The sequence below is a fragment of the Schistocerca serialis genome, chromosome 7 (assembly GCF_023864345.2).
Source record: "Schistocerca serialis cubense isolate TAMUIC-IGC-003099 chromosome 7, iqSchSeri2.2, whole genome shotgun sequence".
NCBI lineage: Eukaryota > Metazoa > Arthropoda > Insecta > Orthoptera > Acrididae > Schistocerca > Schistocerca serialis.
Window position 1 is genome coordinate 142,949,760 of NC_064644.1, and position 20,007 is coordinate 142,969,766.

The following is a 20,007-nucleotide window of genomic DNA, read 5'->3' on the forward strand; positions in this document are numbered from 1 at the left end:
TTTAAGAGAGCTTTGGAGGACTTAAGATCAAACAAGGCAGAAGGGATAGATAACATTGTCAGAATTTCCAAAATCGGTGGGGGAAGCGGTAACAAAACGACTATTCACGTTATGACATTGCACTGCCTGTGCTCGGAAACTTCTGATTACGATGCAAAGTTCCTTTGGACATGCATGCATGTCCAAAGGAACAGGGATTGCGACGACTACACCCTTTATGAAATACATTAAATGAATTCGCAATTCCGAGTAAGGACAATTGTCAGCTGGAGAATGGAATGACGACAGTGAAAATTAGTTCCGGACCGGAACTCGAACCCGGATTTCCCGCTTATCGCGAGTCGTCGCTTTGCCATTTAACTATCTGTGCGCGAGTCACAGCCGGACCGAATCCTACATATGTCGTCAACCATGCGTCTGCGACCTGTACTCGTACATCCATTGTGTAATTTCCATACAGGTCAGACGTTGTACTTGAAAGTCGCTTGTCCGGTATCTGCATGTTCAAATGAACTCTGCATCGTAATCAGAAGTTTCCGAGCATTCAATTCGCATAAGAACGAACGTTACATACGTCACTTAGCGCGATTTGATACCATCGTATCTCGACGACGGATAAAGATTGTTGGATAAAACATCTCGTTTTCACATTATTCATTTATCCACATCCGTGCAAAGTTTGAACCTATTCATACAACTTTAAAGTATAGAATTGGCGCCCTTCAAAAACTTCTCAGAAAAAGTAAATTTTTGCACGTAAAATACAAGTGAAGAAAGGTTTTTTTCAAATGTTTAAAGGCTCGATACACCGATGGACCAAATTTGAACCATAAATCTCACTCCAGTCTGGAGTTATCTGAGAGTGGCTGTTTTTGGACGTAAACCCGACGAGGGTGACTGTTTTCGCATATCAAATCCGACGGGTGCACATACAAATGATACCACTTAATTTCAACCCAGTTAAATTATTAGGAAACGCAATTAATCGATTCGAACAATGTGCATGGGCTCCAGCTCCAATTCGTCGTTCAAACCTCTTTTGATATACTGTAGCGGAGCTACAGTAAGACCGATGTTCGGATGGCTGTACAAATTTCCGCTGGTCCGGTCTAAGCCAAAAACTTTTCAACCCATGTTCCTAGCTCAAATAGGAACCGAACACCAAGACCCTGCAATTCCAGCCAGATTTTTCATAACTATTTACCTCTGGATCGTTGCGTAAATAATTCAGAAACTTGTGAACGAAGTTCATTCTGCATCTGCATCTACAAACTTCCTCATGGAAGCCACCTTACGGTGCGTGATTGTGTACCATTAAAACTCATTTCCTTTCCTGTTCCACTAGCAAGTAGTGCGAGGGAAAAACGACTGTCTGTATGCGGGAGTATGATCGCTAACCTTTCGTATCTCTCCTTCGTGATCCTTAAGCGAAATTTATGTCAGCGTCAGTATTATCGTTCTGGAGTCAGCTTCAAATGCCGATTCTCTAAATTTTCTCAATAGTGCTCCTCTAGAAGACCGTCGCCTTCCCTCCGTGGAATCTCATTTGAGTACCCGAAACATTTCCGTAATGCTTCCGTGTTGTTCGAACCTAAACGTAATAAATTTATAAGCACGACTGTGAACTGCTTCGATGGATTCCTTCAATCCGACCTGATGCGGATCCCAAACATTTGAGCAGTACTCAAGGCCCCAATAATGTCATATATGCGGCCTCCTTTACGGAAGAGTGACACTTTCCAGAAATTCTCCTTAAATCGAACCCGACCATTCCCCTTCCCTATCAAAATCCTCACAGGCTACTTTCAATTCATATCGCGTTGAAACATTACGCTCAGACATTTAAACGAGATGACTGCTTAGGCAGTACACTCATAATATTGTATTCTAACGTTATGCGTTTGTTGTCCCACTCATCCGCATTATCTTATATTGCTCTACATTTAAACCAAGCTGCCATTCATCACACCAACTATCCTGCTACAGTCACTCAACTCCGACACCTACATATCATCAGCAAACAAAGGCACATTGTTGCCCACCCTGTCCGCCAAATTATTTATGTGTTTAGATAATAATAGCGGTTCTGCCACACTTCCTTGGCCCACTCTTTTCTGGCGAAATTTCTCAGTTTTGGGACTAATTTTGCTGACACGTATTTCATGCTAAGAAATGTCCCCTCCGTCATAAAAAAAACTTCTCAGCATGAGTCGGATGGCATGTGTACGTTGTCATCGGAGTCTACGATATACAAGTCGAAAAGTGAAGGAATGTGAAACTGGTCCTTCCGTATTTCATTCGGCATTCATATATTAGCTGTTTCCCGTTTGCTAAAGACAGTGAGAAGAGTAAAGCATTTTGTATAGAGCTACGGTTTAGTAATATTAGGCAAGTCAGTACAAACTGAAACATATTGAAATATCTATGTAAGGCATAAACTGACGTGTTTCCAGATATCCTGAGTTCAATAGAAAGCGATTCAACTGTACACAACATCGAATACAGAACTCTCTCGGGTGAAAAGTGTGTGATGGTCTGATACCCACTCAATTAGCAACTGTTAATTGAAGAATATATTACTTGAAGAATGTAAGCGTATATTTTGGCTACAATCAGCGGTGTCGCTGTTGTGTGTGGTAAATGCTCAGCATGGTCGGTTCCCGTTGGCTAGCTGGCAAAAGACTGTCATTTTCGGCATGTGAGTAACAGCCGTGAAGAAAACGATGATATGTTTTCTTTATAATCTGTGTTACTGCCTTTTCGTACGTTGACTAGCAGGGTGTAGCTAGGACCCTGTAGTTTTTCCATGGTGCCACCACCTTAATAGAGGTCGCTCGACTTTGGCTGGTGCGATGACGGTTGCTGAAGGAGTGATTAGTTCGAATTCGGATCGTGGAAGAAATTTTCATCATCGTAATTGTAAGGCGATTGATGGAAAAATCCAGCTCAGGAAATTATGCGTCATTTTAGACTTTTAATTCTTAGCTATCTTGCAATATCTCATGGACTGACGACATACAACGCTGTTGGTGGTGATCCGTCCGGTAGGTATGCTCATGTTCAAGTAGTAGGCCGCCTGGCGGCTACTTGATTTCAGTAGATTCCGTGTCAACTCTATTTTTCATCTTCTCCCACCTCGCTCACCTTCAATAACACAGGAGCGCACTCATCATACACACATCTGTGTCAGTCATCCGTGTTTAGCAGTTCACTGAAGACACAACCACCAAAACTTAATGAAAGAAAGATGTCAATGCGCGAAAAGCAAGCAAGCAAATATATCATTTCAGTTGGCCTGAGAATCTCTCAGACATACTGCAATGCAACTTCTCTAATTTATTTTTCGTTATTTATGCTGATCTACTGTTTTTATTTCAGTTGACATCGTGAATGATGCCACAATCTGTGGTACATTACACTTCTTTCAGTTCACTCGAAATATATGACAAAAAAGTTACGTAATCTCTGACCAATGTGAAGTGACATTTAACATTTATTATAGAGTGCCACTGGACTTGACATATTTTATGAGAATCGTATTATCAGACGAAACTGCTACTTCAAATACACAATTTGCAACCGGTTTCAATCACAAACATCATCATTAGGCTTCTACTGACGAGTAATGATGTACTGAAATTGAAAAGATGCGAGTATTGTATATCAATTCTATTTTGGAAGTTAGCGGCAATTTGAACCATTCTCAATATCCGATCTGTCAAATACGACAAGCTGATGTTGGCGAGATATTCGTGTTAAGCTTACGTGATGTTTTGTGAAATTATGCTGTTAGGTCAGTCATGTACAACACGTATTTCAAATGGCTTCATTATATTTGCTCAGACTCGAACGTCATGACGGTAATGCACACATGCTAAAATGTGGTAATGGTAAATAACGGCTTACGTTTACATAGTCTATTTTGATGAGTTCCTTTTTATGTATTAACACATGTCTTTATATTTTGGTGACTAGAATGATGATCTTACGCGATTGAAACTGGTTGCATTGGACGTAAGAGCGTTGGTCGTTGACATGTAGTACGACGAATTGATGTTATTTTGTTGCGTGGAGTTCGAGGGAATGGGCAGTGGTCTTCTGCACTCCAGCGGGTACGCTGTGGATGCTTTCATTTAAATTTGACGACAAGTAGCGATCCCAACAGTTAACCTTCGTTAACGGAAACACTGTCTCATGTACGTAGCTACTGAAGTTTTTGCCCCTCGTCGCAGTAAATGCTTTTATTCGAGTAAATAAGCTCTTTCTGGTGTGCAGCTTAGTTAAGCAACCGTTTATTATGACGTGTATGGGGAGCTTTGAGATAACGTGGACTTGAACTCATTGAAGAGGATGCGATGGCGCCGGCCAGGATGGCCGAGCGGTTCTAGGCGCTGCAGTCTGGAACTGCGCGACCGCTACGGTCGTAGGTTCGAATCCTGCCTCGGGCATGGATGTGTGTGATGTCCTAAGGTTAGTTAGGTTTAAGTAGTTCTAAGTTCTAGGGGACTGATGACCTTAGAAGTTAAATCCCATAGTGCTCAGAGCCATTTGATGCGATGGCGTGTGTCACACACGGTACTAATTCAGTTAGTAACTGTTTCAGAAATACCTGTAACACACACACACACACACACACACACACACACACGGGTTGATTCGAAAGGTTGCTTACAAATTGAAGATAGGGTAGTTGCTGTATAGCTTTGGAATATGACCTTGTCGTCTTCAAAGTAATCTCCGGCTAGTGAAAGTTTTGAAATATCATGAGCAATCAATGCAGACGCGCCTTAAGTTCAGCAAAGGAAATGTACTGTTTCTGTGTACGTACGGTTTGATGCTACTAGATCGGGTACCTGCACACTTTTCTGTCCAAGATAGTGATGTACTAAATACCATATGTCAGGTACTGGATAGGAAGTGTAGGTGCAGTTCCACTGCCAATTCGCTCCGCGGGCCTGAAGCCTTCGGATTTAATTTTGGGACACACGAAAAGCCTCGTTACTTGAGACGAGTTGTCGACGAAGAAACCCTTCTCGCCAAGACACTTGCAGCGTCTGCTGAGCTTCATGTGATGCCTGGTGTAAATGGTAGAATGCACTAGAATTTTATGCAAAAATATTATGCCTATATTGAATGTGGTGGTCGCTCCATAACATCTGCTTATATATATGTAGAACAAAGCTTAAAGTATCTTGGGCTGTTTGTTTGGTACGTATTTTGTTCATATGCAGCATTGGTTGTGTGTGCCAAAGCTCTTTATAGTAACTGCATTATTATTGGTGCCGTCACATTGTTTATTTCCGTACCACTGTTTCTGTAGTTTCATCATGTAGCGTTCTTTTGGTTTGCTTGACTGCACAAATATGTTGGTTAATTTTGTTCTTGATTGTGGTATGAACATTGAACATCTTGATCAGCTGATAAAAAGCGTGCTATGTTCTCGTGTTCAGAATATAGTGGAATATATTTACTTCGTCGAAAACAAGCTGTTCACACATTAACTTGCCCGTAGTGACTCGAACTCTCTTGCAGAGGTGGTGCAAGATAGAGTGGAGAGGCTTAGACAGCTTCATTAGTATTCTTTAGTCGTGAAGAACAAGTGTGTTCAGACAACAGTTTTCAAAATGAAAACCATTTAGAAAAAGAAGAGGTAAGTTAGAATAACGCGTGCTCCTGTGCTAATAAAGACATAAATAGTAATGCGTACTGTCCTTGTGTTTTTGGTATAGTTTTATTGGCTGATGTTTTTAGTGATACTGCAAACAGTGCTTCCGAGCTGCTTTGCGCTATGTTCAGTGATCAGATTGTATGACGCTTTGTCTTTGTAGAAGATGTAACAGGCAAAAGAAATATTAAAGCTGCAGATAAGAAAATATCCTCCGTCTGCAGCAGGAAGACAGGAGTCTGAAACATTTACAAAAATAATTACTAAGGTTTGTAAAATACGTTTTCATCATTATTAAGTCTGTAAGCCATAATTCCCTGCTGCAAGTTGCGTTTCCAAGTCCCAGATCTGATTTATGAGCACAAGAAATGAATCAGAATAAGGAAAAAAAAAATTAGAATTGAATAAATAAATTATTTTATAAGAATAGTAATAGTATTACATCACAAAAGCTTGTAAATAAAATGGTCTTAGAAATACATCCTAAGCCAAAATCGCGGTTCTAGGCGCTACGGTCGCCGGTTCGAATCCTGCCTCGGGCATGGATGTGTGTGATGTCCTTAGGTTCGTTAGGTTTAAGTTGTTCTAAGTTTTGGGGGACTGATGACTTAAGATGTTAAGTCCCATAGTGCTCAGAGCCATTTGAGCCTAAGCCAAAAAATAGGACGCACCACAAAGAAATTATCCGAATGGGATGGCAATCGGTAGATGTGAAGTATGTGTACAGGCAAACATACGATTACAATTTTAGAAAACAATGGATAATTTATCCAAGAAAAAGAGCCTTACAAATTGAGTAAGTCAGTAATGCATTGGTCCACGTCTGGCCCTTATGCAGGCAGTTTTTCGGCTTGGCAGTGATTGTCAGATTTGTTGAATGTCCTCATGAGGGATATCGTGCCAAATTCTGTCCTATTGGCGCATTAGATCGTCAAAATCCCGAGCTGGTTGGAGGGCCCTACCCACAATGCTCCAAATTGGGATGAAATCTGATGACCTTCCTGGACAAGGTAGGATTTGACAAGCACGAAGACAAGTAGTAGAAACTTTCGTTGAGTGTGGGCGGGCATTATCTTGCTGAAATGTAAGCCCAGCATGGGTTGTCAAGAAGGGCAGCAAAACGGGGCGTGGAATATCGTAGGCGTACTACTATACAGCAAGGGTGCCGCGGATGACAACCAAAAGGGGCGCTACTATGAAAACAAATGACAACCCAGACCATCACTCCTGATTGTCAGGCCGTATGGCGGCCGAGAGTCAGGTTGGTATCCCACTGTTGTCTGGACCGTCTCCGGACATGTCCTCGGCCTGGAATCTCGTTGACTGAAGTAGAATTCTCTCACGGATGAATCTCGATTCGAACTGAGCCCGAAGTGACCAGGAAAGACGGAGCCTCACATTTTTTCCTTTGTTTCTCTCCAACACGTAGAATGTAAGTTGGGCTAGATTTTTCATAAATGGTTATAATGTTTCAGTTTATAAGACCTATTAATTTGACAATTTGATGTTAAACTCGTTTTACTTTGCTATTGGCAACTGGTGTAACAGTAGCTGACCATGTATTGTGTATTTCACTTTAGTGTTTACGTCTGAGGTAATCCAGGAAGTGACTGTTGAGAATAGGCAACAAGTTACTCACTTAAAATTTTCAGCATATTAATTATTTTTTGTGCATATGTGGTTATCTTGCTCTGTACTAATTGTAATGTTGGGGGATTTCTTCTTATTTTAGGAACCGCTGTTCCACAAAGTAATAATAATTGTTGTGTGTCTACAACTTTGACATGAAATGCTAATTTTCTGCATCTGGTTATTTTCGGTGTCGACGTTGCCCTCAATCCAGGCGCTCAAACACCTGTCACTGTCATTCGTATCAAGACAAAGTTGTACACAATGTGTGAAGTAAACGTGCAATACAGGATGAAAATAAAGCTCCCTCAGCAGCCAAAATGTCGCCTCAAGCGTCGTATGAGTAATTTGATTCTTTTGATAAAGCCTTGCAGATGAAGAACTACATTGGTGAAGAGAGTATTTATGTGCTTAACAGTGTGTCCAGTGTAAATGAAGACTGTCACATCAGTTCGCCAAGACATGTTCTGTCGTTCTTACAGAATGTGACTGAGCTTTTTTGCTCTTCGCATCAAGACGTAACTTTTATTCTACAACAGCATATGATTATGCCAAGGTTATAGTTGGTACTTGCTTGCCACATTCTAGAACAATAAATGAGCAGTAGCAAAGTGGAGCTCCTAATTTAATAAGTAATGCAATAGGTATGTCTACACAAGTCCATTAATTTCTGAACTTGAGTGCTCATATGAGAAATCGATGGTCACCTGATAATTACTTGGTATTACAGTCTAGTATGATCTGCCAGTAACATTGCTAAAAGTCTTTTCTCACAGACACATAAAAATGCAAATACAAGAGTCTAATTGTCTTTGTAGGACAGGTACCTAGGTTCAAATGCAATAATCTAATTGTGTTTGTAGGAGAGGGAGCGAGATATATATGCAGAAATTACAATTAAGGCAACTGGACGATATTGATACTGAAGTTATGAATATTTAGATGTAATAGGTATGTGATAAAATACGCTGGTTAATAAGTTGAAAGTTTGTTTTGTTTGTGAAAGTGAGCTGAAACATTCATTGAAAAAGAAAAAAAAAAGCAGTTGAGTATTGTTTCGTAGGGTATAAAATTATCATTTGAGTTGTGGAAATTCCTTTTTACAAACATGATAACTGAATATATGTGTTCTAGTGATCATAATGATAAGTTAAAATCATGATTGAAATATGTATTCCTGATTGTGCAAAATTGTCACACAGAATTAATAATATGTAGAACGAACTAGAGAATAAATTGCAGAGAGACAAGGATGAGGTTTAACTAACATAAAGTGCAAGCATTCCAAGTTAGCGGTAATGCTTACCTGCACCTAAGGTCTATCAATAATTTTGATACGAAGTTGTCATGTTCCTCTGGTACAAAGTGTCTTTTAAGTGCTTACTTTCTGGAAATAGTACATTTTGGTAGTGAAATGATCATAAGGATCTTGTGCTGTTTGTACTGTCAACTATTACAGCTATCAGTTTGGCTTGAATTAAAGCGATCTGCTATTTTACTAAGATCCAGGTCATGCTTATTCTTTTTCTTGTATCTTTGTCCAGCATCACCACAAGGTCAGCGTTTTTTTAACTGACTGGGCATGATTAACTTAAGGATAGCTGGATGTCCGACATGTAGCCAGCCTGTTACTCCCAGGGACCGAATATATGTACCCCAACTGTCTGCGTATAATGTTATTCACGTGGAAATGGAAGTTTTCTAAATGTTTTGCGAATCGTGTAACTGTGACGGGGCTTGGATAGCAGCTCGATATTCAACTAGTGAAATCTGGGAAACCTCCTAAAAACCATATCCACACTAGCCTCACACCGACCCTCGCCGTTAAGCCTGCGGGCGAATTCGATCCGGGGCCAGCGTATATGTTCCCCGAAATAGCGCTTTAACGTGCACGGCTGTTCGTGCGGGTGATGTAGTATACGCGTAGCGAATGAAATGTCGCACTGAGAAATTAAGTTACCAACTGTCTCATTACGAGTATTCCTCCACGAAATTGCAAATGTCTTATCTAAGTACATATTCAGATACGACTTTAAGGGTCCATTCTCCTCAAGTCAACCTATAAAGTGAGCGATGTTCATGATTTTTTTGGGAAAGCTAATGAAGCAATCAACATAAACCTTTTTGAATATTATTTATTGATTCTTGAACAACATTTTCTGATTTATTGAAAGAAATTCAGTCATAAGTAAGCGCCTCCCCGCCCCCCCACCCCCCCTTCCAAGGACCTAAAAGTTCCACTGTCCAAAAACAGATCTATGACGGAAGTACTACAGTCTGCAAATCTTATCTGGAATCAAAAAAAGCATAGAATTTTCTTATTTTATAGGATATTGCGCAACGGAATAATAGCACAGTTCTTTGAAATTCGCAAAAAATGGCCAATGTTTAAAACAGAGATTTTGTTTTGTCGTGTGGTTTTGGCCACGTTTTTCGCAATAGCTAATGAAAAATAGGCTATTACATCTTGCAGACATGCCCGAGGAGTAATTCAGCCAAATTTGAGATAGGTATCTTTATTAGTGTGACCGCAATCCGTTCCGTCACTTTTAGATATAATGCATTTCTGATTTCAGATAATATTTGCAAACAGCAGGACCTCCGTCATAGAAACACCTTATTTTGCACAGAGTAACTGTAATTCATTGCATGGGGAGTTTAATAATGAGTGAATTTCATAAAAAAGATCAGAAAATATTGCCCAAGAATTAATAAACACTAAGCAAAAAATTTATGTTCATTACTTCATTAGTTTTTAAATTTTTTAATATTTGTGGGGATTCACAGCCTGCAGATGTTTAATAAACATAAACATGGTCTGTAGTAGGCTGTAATGCGATTTTTATTTAATCATGCGATTAGCTAATTTCAGCTACTTGTCATTGTCAAGCACCAAGGCTTTACAGGTGCTTGACAATGACAGGTTTTCGAAATTAGCTAATCGCACGATTGAATGAAAATCACATTACAGCCTACTACAGACCATGTTTACGTTTACTATTCGTTAGTTTTTCCAACATTATCGTAAAAATCACTTATTTTATTGGCTGAATGAGGAGAATAGACCCTTAAGTAAAGAGGGCGAGTGTCATACAGGGTTTTAATGGAGAAACCATTGTTTTGGCTTCAGCAAATGACCATTCTCACATGGAGTGGTCCCTAGTGGTGAGATCGACTTTTCGAAACTAGCTATTCAGTGATGTAGGTTAAGATAACAGGTATCACACCCTGCAGCCATTGACCCTGGTGGGCCCTCGTTTACAAGTAATCGACGAAAAAAGTTCAGAATTTTATGTAATGCTTAACAGCATTAAAAAAGTATTACCATGCTAAATGATTCCATGGTGAAATTTAGATGGTAAGACCTTCGTGTGGAGAAAGTCAAGGGTTTCTCATCAGGAGCTTTAAATTTTTAAATTTTTAAATCCTTATCGAAATGACTTTGATCATTATTTTTATTCATTTAATTGGTTAAATGCAATTTTTTATTTCTTTTCCTTTGTCACATCATTTTAGTCATCATATGAATTTTTTCATTTGTTCTCGTTTTGTCTTTATGTTATTTGCGAATGTGAATTTACTTATGTTTATCTATTATAATACTTAAATATTTGAAAATGTCGATCTATTTGTTAAAAAACAAAAGGCTAAGTAATTTATTTATATTGACTGCGCAGAGGTGTCAAAAATTGATCTTTGGTTGCAAGATATTGCTTTTTTTGGTTAATGATCGTTGTATTAACATTTAAAACATAGCCTGAATTCCTATTGCAGTATGGTCAAAGCAACACACATGAAGATTTAAACGAAAGAAGTGATTACAAGGAAAATGAAATTCACGCCACAGGAGGAATAGAAACGATAAATACAATAACATGGACGAAAAGATACGATGATAAAACGAGATAAATTAAATCGAAATTAATATAAAAAATTAATTAAAATAACATGAATGAACATTACAAGTGGAAAAAGAATGCTAGGAAGAAAAATGAGAGGAAATGAAGAATTTGATATGATGATTAAAATAAGGTGATGAAGGAAAAAAAATTTACATTTAAACAAATTAATTGAATGAAAATAATGACCGAATCATCTCAATGAAAATTTAAAAAATAAAAGAAATTGAAGTACCTGGCGAGATTCAAATGCGTGACCTTCTGTATATGAAGTTCTTAACCTATCCTTTACATCATGCAACCAATCAACATGATACTGTGTTTTTAACGTGGTTGAGTGTCAAGTAAAATTCTGAATTTTTTCCTCATTTACTCGCAGAAGACGGCCCACCAGAGTGAATGGCTTGCAGGGTGTGATACATAGGATCTTAACTTGCATCACAGTATCGATAGTTTCAAGAAGTCTATACCACCGCTGGGGACCTCTCGTTGTCTCCTGCTAACCTCGTTGGTGTCGATTTGCTCCGTGTAGCCGCTCTGGGCCGGCTGCGCCATACTGCTCACTGCTAGGCTTGTGGAGATAAATGCAACAACTGGCTCACAGTTGGTAGCAGTGGTGCGGTGCGATGTTGCAGGCGGCGGCTTGCCGGTGTTGGCGGCACTGGTGGCAGGCGCGCCCGCGGCGGCTGTGGGCGCTGAGCGCGCTGTGCGTGGCCGCCCTGGCCGGCTGCAACCTGCTGCTCGCCGCGCGGCTGCTCGCCGGCGGAGACTGCCGCCCCCGCGACGCGCCGCCCCCGCCGCCGCCGCCGCCGCCCGTGCTCGAGCTCGTCAACGATGAGGGCGGCCCAGGCCCACACCCGCGAAGGTCGGTATCAGACATACGTGTGAGCGCTGGTTTGGAATACGTCAGTAGATTCTCAAATCCACGACTTCCTCGCATATACTATCTTGTGCTCATTGATTTGCCCAAGGTTGCATGTTCATGGCTTCCCGTAATGTATGAAGTGAATTCAAAATTATAAACAAAACAAATAAAAACTTAGAGATGTTCGTATTCAACATAAAATAAAAATTTATAGCTCCTCTTCAATACCACCGAATCACCCGAAACTCCCATCACTCTGCTAGTAACTGGTATAAGTACAGTACCGAAAACTCAACAGAACTGTCCACAACCGCCCACTTTTCTCTCAGGCAGCTTGTTTCTGCATGGTGGCTCCTGACATCATTCTTATAGTGCCTGTGACTCCTTTGGTAGAATTATGAAGTGTCTTAGGCAGTAAACTATCATTTATACAGTTTGCTGTGTTACACTGAAGGCCAGTTTTCAGTACGATTCATTCAAGTAGCTGCACAGCTTGACCCACAGATATGTTTGTATGCAAAATCTGGTTTATAATGTACTACCGAACCCAGCAATGCTTTGCAATTGCTAAATATGCATTTCAGAATGAAATCAGTCTTGGTTTCGAAATTATTTAACGTCAATAACGCGTTTCACCCTCTTGTGGCATCATCAGATTTGTGTAAAAGTAGCTGGATGTGGAACACATCTGTCATCTACCCATTTTTAACGGGAAATTATATGATACATACAGTCGACGTTGCGTCCATTTTCCATTTTATGTGGCTACTTGGCCGCGTGGAGTGGCCACGTTGTTAGAGCCGCCATGCCACGGATTGCGTGGCCCCTCCTATCGGAGCTTCGAGTCCTCCCTCGGGTACTAGTGTGTGTGTTGTTCTTAGCATAAGTTACTTTAAGTAGTTTGTAACTCTAGGGACCTATGACCTCAGCAGTTTGGTCCCTTAGGAATTCACACACATTTGTGGCTATATGACAGATGGATTTCACATCCAGCTGCTTTTATACGATCTGATGATGCCTCAAAAGGGTGAAACGCGTCATTGACGTTAGGTAATTTCGCAACGAAGACTGTTTTTATTCTAAAATATATTCAAAACTGGTTGTACCACCCTACCATGGAATGGAATAATTTTTGCTAAATGTGGTTGGGAACTGGATATTCGTCCTTATCTGGGTAATCCCTGGGAACTGTGTCTGTACGCAAATTTCGGTTCCTCGTTGCGACTTCGCCCACTTCGGAGGTATGGAAGCCGAAATTGTAGTAAACCATTTGGAATATGAATAAAATGATCAGGAAATGTTCTTGACAGAGTTACTTTAAATTTTTTTCGATACTATTCTATACATTTGGACGATGTACACATTTTCTGTAAAAAACGACTGCAAGATAGAAAGTACTTTGCGTAGCTGTGAAAGCGTTCGGTTTCGTTTTCTTTCTTGCAGTTGGCTTCAACTGAAATAGCAGGACATTGACACAATAACACAAATTGTTTCTCCTATTCACACACTGTTTCACAGTTTATATTATTTTAAACAAAAGTTGTGTACACCACGGTGTGCTGTTTAGCTTTCTTCTTCACAGTCGGTTTTAATAAAAAAATGTTCATTGTGAAAGCTGTACATATGGGTTATCGGTCTACAAGAATAGCACTGCGCAATGTCAATCGTCCGATCTCTGTAATGCTACACGTTCGCCGGTTAAAACTATTCGAAATAAAAACATTACAACAAAAGCTGGAGACATCACTCTCTCATACCCCATATACGAATTATTCCAACCGATCTACCAGTTCACTTTAAGCTGCCGTAGTTAAAAACAGTGAGAAAGAAAACTGATCAGCACATTTTCACACCACAGCAAAGAAATTTCTTTCTTGCAGTCGGTTTTTACAGTAACGCAGCTCTTCAGAGCTTTTGAGTGTTAGCCTATCCAAATATTTGGAGAGAACTTGCAATTAGAGTTAGACTATAAGGATCAATTGAAAACAGAGTAACCGATAGTGGTTAACACACTGGACGAATCGCATTCAGGGGGACGGCGGCTCAAATCCGCATCCGGTAAACCTGATTTAGGTTTTCCGTGATTTTCCTAACTTGCTTATGACAAATGCCGGGATGGTTTCTCTGAAAGGGCACAACTCCTTTCGTTCTCCATCCGTCCATAACCAGAGGTTAACCTACATCTACATCTACATTTATACGCCGCAAGCCACCCAACGGTGTGTGGCGGAGGGGACTTTACGTGCCACTGTGATTACCTCCCTTTCCTGTTCCACTCGCGTATGGTTCGCGGGAAGATCGACTGCCGGAAAGCCTCCGCGCGCGCTTGAATCTCTCTAATTTTACATTCGTGATCTCCTCGGGAGGTATAAGTAGGGGGAAGCAATATATTCGATACCTCATCCAGAAACGCACCCTCTCGAAACCTGGACAGCAAGCTACACCGCGATACAGAGCGGCTCTCTTGCAGAGTCTGCCACTTGTGTTTGCTAAACATCTCCGTAACGCTATCACGCTTACCAAATAACCCTGTGACGAAACGCGCCGCTCTTATTTGAGTCTCCTCTATCTCCTCCGTCAACCCGACCTGGTACGGATCCCACACTGATGAGCAATACTCAAGTATAGGTCGAACGAGTGTTTTGTAAGCCACCTCCTTTGTTGATGGACTACATTTTCTAAGGACTCTCCCAATGAATCTCAACCTGGCACCCGCCTTACCAACAATTAATTTTATTTGATCATTGCAATTCAAATAGTTCCGTACGCATACTCCCAGATATTTTACAGAAGTAACTGCTACCAGTGTTTGTTCCGCTATCATATAATCATAAAATAAAGGATCCTTCTTTCTATGTATTCGCAATACATTACATTTGTCTACGTTAAGGGTCAGTTGCCACTCCCTGCACCAAGTACCTACCCGCTGCAGATCTTCCTTGCATTTCGCTGCAGTTTTTTAGTGCTGCAACTTCTCTGTCTCTAATGACCTCGTTGTCTACCGGACGTTTAGCAATAATCTCCTCCTCTCCCAAAACGGTGGAAGTTTGTTTTGTATGTTACTACAGTTTCATTCGCTCTGTACATGAATTGAGAGTTTACTGCTTTATGCCCGCTACCAGTTAACAATTCTCTGGAGACTTTTAGAAACAGCCTCTAGTTGCCACGCTACAGCCGGCAGGGCGACAGGCAGTCAGGTGTGTCGTAGGAGTGTGGCAGTGAGGCTCGCCTAAGATGTCCAATTTCGCGCTATTTCGCGTGCTGTTTAGTCCTAGTTTAACAAAACTTGCTTTAGCTTTATAATTTGTGGGTTCGTGTTAACTGTTTACAATCTAAAGAGCCAAAGAAACGTGTACACCTGCCAAATATATTATATTGTAGGGCTCCCGCGAGCACGCAGAAGTGCTGCAACAGGACGTGGCACATATTCGACTAATGTCTGAAGTAGTACTGGAGGGAACTGACACCGTGAATCCTGCAGGGATGTCCATAAATCCATAAGAGTACGAGGGGATGGAGACCTCTTCTGAACAGCACCTATCAGGAGTCCCATATCACTCCAACTGCACACCCCCACACCATACAGAGCCTCCACCAGCTTGAATAGTCCCCCTGATAATTTGCAGGGTCCATGTCTCCATACCCGTACACATCCATCCGCTCGATACAACTTGAAACGAGACTCATCCGACCAGGCAACATGTTTCCAGTCATCAACAGTCCAATGTCGGTGTTGACGGACCCAGGCGAGGCGTAAAGCTTTGTGTCGTGCGATCATCAAGGGCATACGAGTGGGCCTTCGGCTCCGAAAGCCCATATCGATGATGTTCCGTTGAATGGGTCGCACGCTGATGGCCCAACAATTAAATCTGTAGCAATATCCAGGTTACACTTCTGTCACGTTGAACAATTTTCTTCAGTCGTCATTGGTCCCGTTCTTGCAGGAACATTTTCCGGCCGCAGCGATGTCGGAGATTTGATGTTTTACCGGATTCCTGGTATTCACGGTACACTCGTGAAATGGCCGTACGGGGAAATCCCCACTTCATCGCTACCTCGGAGATGCTGCGCCCATCGCTCGTGCGCCGACTATAACACCACGTTCAAACTCACTTAAATCCTGATAACCTGCCATCGTAGCAGCAGTAACCCATCTAACAACTGCGCCAGGCACTTGTCGTCTTATACGGGCGTTGCCGACCGCAGCGCCGTATTCTGCCTGTTTACATACCTCTGTATTTGAATACTCACGCCTATACCAGTTTCTTTGGCGCTTCAGTGTATTATGGCTTGTGAAGAGGGAACACTTATGCCTTTATTTCGTGGATTAGATGACAAACGATTTTCAAGTTCGACTTATGAAACGAAGTGCGCGCATCAAGACAAGCGATTCACACCGAACTTAGACAATAAGATAGGTGCTGGGAAACGAAACAGAAAATTTCAGTTTTCTTAGTACAAAAAGTGTGTTTCGCATATAGGTTGCTCTGTAAGAATTAAATTGTATTATTACACATTTTGTTTGGTGGATCTGGGGTTGAAAAAGGACATCAGCTTCTTTTGGAGTACGTGTCGTGCATCTGTGACAAAAATTTTTACAGAAAAACCGAGAAACACCAAAATTCAGGATGACACCTTCAGACCCAAGAGAGCTTTTAATTGTTGGGTCGTGGACGAGCTGAACATTTAGTTTCTGAAGGAGCCAAGCTTGTAGCCATAAAACATGATGCAGTTGTGAAACAAAACAGATTCGTAAGTGAGAGACTTATGGAAGCTGTTTGTATCTTGGGCGAGCAAGAGCTTGCATTCACAGGAAACTTTGAAGATTAATGTTCCGCCAACAAAGGGAATTATCTTGAATTGCTTGAACTCTTTCCTTCCCAGTAACAGTTTATTTGTGATCACTTGCAGAACACATATGGGTCCTAAGGAACATCAAACACAATTTAAAACAAATTAATTGAATCGGCAACCGATGTCAATGATTGCATTAGTGAGGAGTTACCGTCAAGTGAATTTGTTGGAGTGCAAGCAGCGGTAACCTTGGAATTATTCTCAAGATTTGTACACTATACGTTCCCATAGAAAGATTTATGGGTTTCTGCAATGTTGACAAAATTGGTCAAGATTGATCAGAAATTGTATTCAACACACACAATGTGTTTTGTTGGTTACTGGCAAAATAGTGAGCCAGACATATGATGGAACCTCAGTAATGGCAGGTAAACACGGAGATGTCAAAAATTTTGGTCAGTAAAAATGCCCACGAGCTACACTTTCTCACAGTTATGTTCATAAACTTAGTCTGGTGCTTTTAAATTCTCCTAAAAATATGAAAGCAGTAGGTCTTGTACCATTCCAATCATTTTTTAGCAGTCCCTCAAAGATAACACAACTCATAGAAATTGAAGTATTCAGATTGCCTCAAACCTGTGCTAGACGCTGGAATTGCAATTCACGCGCTGTTCAGACATATCTTAAATACCGTGAGTTAAAAGAAATTGTTCAAGATATCACCACAGATGATGAAGAGTCGTTCAAGAGTGCTTCTGGCTTGCTTAGCATTCGTAATGAAACTCACCTCCTTGTCCTGCTCTGCATTTACAAAGAAATATTTGTGTATGTTAACAGATATCTGTGCACTTCTTCAACATAAAATCTTATGTGATATTAGTATCCGCAATGCTGAAATCAGGAAGACCACAACTTTGTTAACCGATAAGAGATCAGATAAAATAGTGATCTCATGTATTGGAAGCTGTAACAAGAAATTTCACAGTGATGTAAGTGTCAGTGAACGTGACTTCTAGTCCTGTAAGAAGTTGTTTTATGAGGCCTTAGATAATATGATGGTGCAAATGGAAATGTGTTTTGGCGATGATCCTAATATTTAGTTTATACCGTTTTTTTAATAAGAATCAGTCCGAATCAGTTCGGAAATTATAAACCAAATTTCCCAACAATGCAACTGAACGGCCCGCTCATAGCTTACCCAAACTTTAACAAAGAAGGTCTGGAAAATTAGTTAGGAAACATTTATATTGACAAGCTGCAGACGTTCTTAAATTCGTAATACGCAATTCGCTGTTACTACATCTTCTTCTGAAAGAAGTAAGAGCACACTTAAAGGAATAAAAAATTGCGTTCGTGATTCACTGAAAAATGGTAGATTAAACTCTCTCTGCAAAATTTCGATAGAAAAGAAACCTGGTTAAGCAGCTTACAAGGGATCAGAACTAAAGATATCGTGACTGATACCTTTCCTACCAAGAAGACGCGACACAAGTATCGCCTGTATAAAAAGGTACAAGGTAAGCCTACCAACAATTAATCCATTACCTTCGCCATTGTTTTTCGCACAAAACGCGTACATTGTTGTTTAAAATATATATATAGCCTGTGTCCATCCGAATATTTATTAGAGCATAGGGTACAAGCCAAGAACTTTTCGAGAGTTTTGCTAAAAACTTTCCACTTTATATACTAGTATAGACTGGCTAAGCCAGGATGAGAAGGGAACTGAAGGACTAAAGTCTCCAAAAATGAAAATAACTACGTAATAGTCAGAATATGGATTTAGATTTTGCCAAGTCATTTTAAAAAACTACAGTACAAAAGCTTTAATTAATAAATATTGATTAAAATATCGTCTTTCAGTTGAAACAAATTATTTGTGCAGAAATATTTCGACCTAATGTATCGACTGTGATGCCGCAGTTACTTCAGAATGACTTACAAAGACGACGTCAGAAGGTAAAAAGCAGTGCTCTGTTACCTGCTTTTGCAACTTTAGTTCATGGAAGTTATGCCACAGAAAACCTCAGACGTATATCATTGCGAATAATAGGTGAATCTAACTTTCATTGATGTTAGTAATGCTGGGGATAGTTTCGAAAAGGAAAACCAAACGTGAAACTTAAATCACGCGAAGAAAGCTTATAAAATAAATACATGTAAAGTAGGCAATATAAAAACATAAAAATAGTTTCAAGTAAATTTATGTTGTAGCCCAAAGCGTCTGTTACATTACACCATAACCAACTTTCGTAACGCTAAAATTTAATGATGAACAAAGGGCCCACTGAAGCAGTCGATTAGGTGCTTGCAAATGAGCTTTGATTTTCGAAAACAGTGGGAATTCAGTGGAATTGTTTCACAATACATTCCTACACTTTCAGACCTTGTGATTCTAAGTCTCTTCAACCGCAATCACAAAAATAGGCCAGAATCACTAATGAGGAATTTACAAATGTACGATTGAGGTTAGGTTATGTCTCTATGAAACGATTATGATAACAAAGACGAACAGGCTTTTGAATCACACTTGCGGCAACTCATTAGCATGTAGAATGTCTAGGTATGTTTACAGGCAGAACTCATTTTGTCTATGAAATTATGACGAGAAGTTGGATAGTCAAGAATTTGTATTTTTACTCTAATATTAATCTACATTAAACTTAAAGAAATATGACCCAAGCATACACTGACATTTTCTATTTAAATATTCTATATAGAGTAGAAGGAGTCAAACTGAAACGATTTAAATGATGTGGTTAAGTAGTTTTCGGCTCCATCAGGTAGTTATTCTTGTGCAAGAGTCGCGTTTTGTTCACACTCAGGAATTGTGAACACAAGTTCTTTTTGCATTTTCTATACCCAGTACCCTTTTGTTTTTGTTGTTGATGATGCAACATACGTTGTACAGAATTCAAAGAACTGTGTCTTCTTAGGTAATTTATAGAGGATTAAATGGGAACCAATTATTTATTTATTTTTGTCTCTGTTTTTGCCTCTTTGTTGGGCTTGATTACGATACTAGCGTTATTGTGAAAGAATATTATTCCTCATTTATCAATGTGAGTTGAATGGTCATTTTTAAAATTCTGAATAACCGTTCTGGAGGGCACGATAAATCAACATTTTTTTCTTCTTCTTCGTTTTTGTCTATA

General features: G+C 40.1%; 1 long non-coding RNA gene across 1 annotated transcript in view; it reads left to right on the plus strand.

Moving 5' to 3' along the window:
- LOC126412217 (uncharacterized) overlaps nucleotides 1-11,885 on the plus strand; it is a 141,038-nt gene extending 129,153 nt beyond the window's left edge. The window contains exon 3 of the long non-coding RNA XR_007575261.1: nucleotides 11,829-11,885. This is a non-coding gene — a long non-coding RNA (uncharacterized LOC126412217). The remainder of the gene's footprint in view (nucleotides 1-11,828) is intronic.
- Nucleotides 11,886-20,007: the final 8,122 nt, after the last annotated feature.